Genomic DNA, 5,941 nt, shown 5'->3' on the forward strand with positions numbered 1-5,941 from the left:
CGTGCGAGAGTCCTAAAGAGAGAAATCATGTAGAGAGAGGTGCATGCATATGACAAAGAGCAAGGAGAGAGAGCTTGTGAGAGATTATGCTGTGCAAGCTTTGTCCGAGAATTGTGCGTGTCAGAAAGAGTGGAGAGAGAGAGGGCCCTCTGTGCATGCATGTGAGAAAGGATGGAGAGAGAGAGGGCCATCTGGGCATGCATGTGACAAAAGCCTGCAGCAGGTCTAGTCTGACGAAAACATGACATCTCAACAGAGTATTAAGCGTTGAGAGCCCTGCAGCAGCTGCTGTATTCTAAATCTTAGCACATATCCATATGCCGTCTGGGTCCAGCTTGAACGGTTACGATATAGGGTGCCGCGTAGCCTGTCCTACAAAAAACCGTGCTCTTTATACGGTGTCAAACCAGCACAGAAAGTCAGAAACACACTCTCCCTAGAGACAAACCACCACAGCTCTCTCCGGCGGCTCTCATGATCTCTTGCTCCACCCACCAACCTTAATTCTGCACCGGCCAAACCCGAAGGAGATGGAGGCTGGCGGCGCTAGCACGACTATTATGAGGAAGAGGGAAGCTGCCACGCTCGAGGGCCATCTGGCACCGGCGCCGGCGGGAGCGGCGGCCGATCCCGGAATGGGCGAGGACGACGGAGGCGGATCCGGCGAAGATGGGCAAGATCTCGACCGCCTCAGCAGCCTCCCCGATGCAATCCTCGGCGAGATAATCTCCCTCCTCCCCACCAAGCAAGGGGCTCGCACCCGGATCCTCGTGTCTCGGTGGAGCCCCTGAACCTCGACTGCCGTCACCTCGCCCGTACATGGCACGAACTCCCTGCTCTCATGCATCGCATCATTAACGCCCACCAAGGCCCCGGCCCCCGCTTCTGCACTCCGGAGCTGTTGTACACCATAAGCGACATAGATGCCGTGGAGGCCTGTCTCCTGTCCACCGCTCTGGCTAGGCTCGAGGAGCTTAAGCTTAACAGCTGGAGAGGGGAGCCGCTGCCGGAATTAGTCTTCCGCTTCTCAGACACCCTCCGTGTTTTCTGCATTGAAAAGTGCAGCCTCCCAGACGCCACCGTCCAAAGATTTCATTTTCCCCGGCTTCAGCGGCTCGAAATTGTTCATAGCAGCACCTCGGAGTGCACACTCCACAGCATGATTGCCGGCTGCCCTTCTCTGGAGTGCTTGCTAATTTCTCGGTGCAGTGGACCTCGTTGCCTCCGGACCAATTCACTTGTCCTCAGAAGCGTTACAGTCAGCAATTACCTTGTCTTGAAAGACTATTCCATCTTAATCAGAAACAGGATTTGCGTGTGTCAGTGCTCTTCGCGCCTAAGTTGGAGACCTTAGGCTGTACCAACTCCACCAGGCTCGTCTTTGGTTCTACAGATATTAAGGTAACTCCAGCTTTCTGTGTGCAATGTGCACACACGTTTTTAGCATATAATTTGCACATGTATATTGTCTAATGTTGGCTTTCATCTTTGATGAAGGGATCGCGCACAATCAAGTGTTTGGCCCTCAGTATGCCCACTCTTAGTTTGGATATGGTTATTGGACTGATAAGAAGGTTTCCGTGCTTGAAGAAGTTGTACATTCAGGTGAATTAATTGTTCACTGACAATAATACCTTGTGTTTGGCTGCTCATTTGATCTACTTGTTTTGCTGAAGTTGTTGTTTGCTGATGTTCTTTCCAGCGCAACACCTCAAGGAAGAACAATAATGCGTGGCGTCGTAAATACCGCGATCTGCTCAAAAGTCTTGACATCCGTCTGAAAATTATGGTGTTGAATTATTATTCCGGCAGAAAACCTGACGTTGATTTTGTCACATTCTTTGCCCTCAATGCTGAACCGCTAGAGTCGATGACATTTGTGGTCCAGACCGACGATGAGGACTTCTTGGCAAAACAGCCTCACAAGCTTCAGCTGGAGAAGAGGGCTTCAAGTGGTGCTCGGTTTCATTTCACCACGGAACGACGCTACGAATTTGGATACAAATTATCTTTTTGAGTGGTAGTTTTGAAAATACTTCGTGTTTGGTCCAGTGAGAAGCTACCCTATCCAACCAGCAAACCTTATTTTATGTTTCGTCCCATAAGCTACTGTGTTTGGAGTATTTTAGTTTGTATTGTCTTTGAACATGTTCAAACAAGCTATTTATTTAAATGATGTTTGCGGCTATTACTTATTATTGTCTTATCATGAATTCATGATACCCTGTTTAGATAAAATTATTTGCATGCGTGGCGCCTGGGTTACTGCAGGAGAGGTGTGATTCTGGACCATAGTCCACCCGCACCCGCACTCGGTGCCGTCCGATTAATACTACTTCATTGGGGATACGAGCCAGCTTATCACTCAAACTTCAAAGATTAAGCTAATTCTAGAACAGTATCGGGGACCAGGGCTATGCCCTTTCTTTTCTGAATCTATGTGGGCCCAAGCAGTGCCCCAATGCTGATTCCCCTCCTGGTTGTCCCATGCAAATAAACCAATTAGTATATTTTTGGATATTTATTTATAGAATGGCTATAGTGCACGCATGGTACATTGAATTTTGTATGTGTGTTCATGATATTTATTCACACTGGTAGAAAAAGGGCCTATAGTCCCGGTTCGTAAGGGCCTTTAGTCCCGGTTCCGGAACCGGGACTAAAGTGTCGGTACTAATACCTCCCCCCTTTAGTCCCGGTTCAATCCAGAACCGGGACTAAAGGCCCTCCACGTGGGCAGTGCGCAGAGCACAGTCAGGTGCCACCAACCGGGACCAAAGGGTCTCCTGACTGGGCTCTGCGCACTGCCCACGTGGAGACCCTTTGGTCCCGGTTGGTGGCACCAACCGGGACCAATAGGCATCCACGCGTCAGCACTTCTGTGGCTGGGGTTTTTGTTTTTTTTTGAAAGGGGGGGGGTTGGGGGTTTTGGGGGGTTAATTTAGGTGTTTCATATATTGTGTTAGCTAGTTATAATTAATAGAGAGAAGTGTCCTCTGTTATGTCCGTGCTTGGTCGACGCTACGTACTATACATACGTATATAGAGAGGACTAGACACGCTAGCTAGCTAGTAAGCAAGCGAAGGAAACAGAAGATCGTCATGAACATATATGCATATATACAGAGAGAAGTGATATCGACCACCTCTCCTTCTCCGAGAGATTGGTCGAACAACAAGTTCTCGTATATCTATCTGACACTACCGGCTACATATATACAATAATTATCTCTTACAAATATAATCATACGGACTCAGGGTCCACATAGAATTCTCCGTCTTCAGGGATCACGTGGTCAAGAAAGAATGCCGCCAATTCCTCTTGAATTGCTCTCATGCGAGCTGGTGCTAGGAGTTCATCCTGCTTCCGAAACATCTAATTTGAAGAAGGGGGTCAATACATATATATATGAATGAATGAAACTCAACACAAATGATGGTAATAAAATAAAATTGTGAATGTTGTTATTTACGTACTTCATATTGTTCGTTAGAGTACCCGCCCCGCTCACAGGTCGTGTGGCGGATGGACTCGCAGATGTAGTATCCACAGAAATCATTCCCTTGTTCCTGCCACAACCACTTTATAAGAAATAGTGGTCAATCAAACTGATAAGCAAGAATGCTAAATGGTATTGATGAAACTAGCGCTTGAATCACTAGGAGATGCGCGGAACATGCTACTATAGTACTTACTTTCGGGTGTCTAAATTCCAGCTCCTTCGGCAGTCCCGGAGCTGTTTTGGTGAATTTTCTCCAAATCCTGCCGGACAAAGAAAACAATTACTTGATATCAGGAAATGAACAAAGTTGCTGATATGGTGGATAATGATCGATTTAACTTACTTCTTGAGGATTTCAGTCATGTCCGCATACTCCTTGGGATCTTTTCGTTTAGAGTCCAAGACGGTTACTACTCCCTGCTCAAGCTTAATCTCTAGGAGAATATAGTGGAAACTGCACACACATGCATAACTCATGAATTACATTACTATAACCTTGACTAATATATAAGGGAAACTGAATACGCACAAGACAGTAACACTCACCTGAAGTTGTAAGGAAAGAGTATTATATCTTTGTTTTGATTTATTACGAACGGTCGTAGCAAGCTGGCCTCGGTAGCTGCGGCATGAAGTTTAACCTGAGTTGCATCTATGAGATATGTGTTAATGAACCCAATATCACCGACTTGTCTTTTCTTCAATTCGGCGATCTTCAATCTGCATAATATAGTGAGGATGATTATAAATACATGCAATGAAAGAGCTAAGATATATAGAGAAACTTAATGACAGAAGTAGTACTACTTACAGACAGTAGCAGGCGACCGTTGTTTTATCGAGGGCCAATTGATTGAAAAACTGATAGAACTCCTCAAATGGAACAGGCAACAGATCAATTCCAACTAGGTCATGCTCCTTTTTAACTTTCACATACAAAGTACTCCTCCCCCAGAGTCTCTGCAGATTTTCAAGTACCAATCATGCAATCTTCGCATCATCGTTGATAGAGATCTTTCATCTTTGACGAGAGGCTTCCCGTACTCGTATCTTTGTATCTGCACCTCCATGGGTTCATAATGTACTTCGTCGGGCAGGTAATCTGCAAGATTGCTATAACCGGGCACCATCCTCGGATCATTATCGACGTTGTGGCTAGGCACCTTGAGCGGGGGGCACGATTGCTTCGCTTGTTCGCCGAGCTGGGCAATTTGTTTCCCAGCTCGTCATTCTTTCAGCCTTTGATCACTGACAGTACTTCCCGACCGCTCCGCTTCGGCAAATTCCTTTCCAATAATGCGGTCATAGTTTCCTTTCGGCGGATCAGACTTCGGTGGTTTTGTCAGGGCAGCCAGAGTGCGCTTCACTTTCACCCGATCTACCTTCTCCTCCGGAGGTGGATGTTTCTTTGCTTTCACCCCTTCAAAGAAGTTCCTCACTTCTTCTCGCGCGATCTCGGCGTTCTCCTCCAGGGTCCTCTCATATGGTAACTTCTCTGGAGTCTTCAAAGAAGGACCGAATCTGTATGTCCTCCCGCCTCTGGTTGTACTGCTAGACGCCGACCGAGCAGATGGAGCGGTTGTCTTATTTACTTGCTTAAGCGGCGGAGGAGAAGGACTACGACGCGCCGGAGCAGCTGGAGCGGCGGTAGGTCTCTTCCGCCCTTGCTGACGAGGCGGAGAAGGAGGAGGCTGGCAGCTCGGGCGCGTTGGCGCAGGCGGAGAAGGAGGCGGAGTGCCGCCACGCGCCGGAGAAGGAGCCGGCCGAGGGCCCTGATCGTCACTCGCCGGAGGAGGAGGCGGTGGAGGCGGAGTGCCCTGACTCGCCGGAGGAGGAGGAGGAGGCGGTGGCGTCCAGTTCGGAAGGTTGATGAGCTCCTTCCGCCATAGGCATGGAGTCTTCAGAGCAGACCCCAGCTGAGTCTCCCCTTCACCAATAGGGTGGTCAAGCTGGAGGTCCTCAAATCCCTCCGTTATCTCATCCACCATCACCCTAGCATATACTTCTGGAATCGGCCGGCAGTGAAAAGTTGCGCCGGGTTCAGTAGGATAAACAGAGCCAACAGCCGCCTTGACCTTCAAATTCATCCATTGCGTCATAAGGTGGCAATTTTGAGACTCCGTTATAGCATCCACGGGATAGCTGGCAGGAGCCGTCAAGGCAGGCTCCAGCTGAAGCAGCTCGGTGGAAGCCACGCTGCTTCTGCGCTGAGATGAGGGGGTAGCTTCGGGGGAGGCTTCGGCAGTACGTTTGCTGCGATTTGCTTCTCGTTCCTCTATCGCGTCTACCATTGCTTGCCGCGCCTGTATTTGGGTCTGCTGCACTTTTTTCCTCCTCTCATGGGATTTGTAACTGCCTGCGTCCGAAAACCTAACCTTCCATGGAATGGAGCCTGGCGTGCCTCGTGTCCGTCCAGGGTGCTCAGGATTCCCGAGGGC

The 5,941-nt window shown here is 48.7% G+C and overlaps 1 pseudogene; it reads left to right on the forward strand.

Moving 5' to 3' along the window:
• The first annotated feature begins 530 nt into the window (after positions 1–530).
• LOC147991775 (putative FBD-associated F-box protein At1g32375) lies at positions 531–2,017 on the forward strand (annotated as a pseudogene).
• The last annotated feature ends 3,924 nt before the right edge of the window (positions 2,018–5,941 follow it).

This window comes from Triticum urartu, chromosome 1A (genome assembly GCF_056163025.1).
Source record: "Triticum urartu cultivar PI428250 chromosome 1A, HENAU_Tu73, whole genome shotgun sequence".
Lineage (NCBI taxonomy): Eukaryota > Viridiplantae > Streptophyta > Magnoliopsida > Poales > Poaceae > Triticum > Triticum urartu.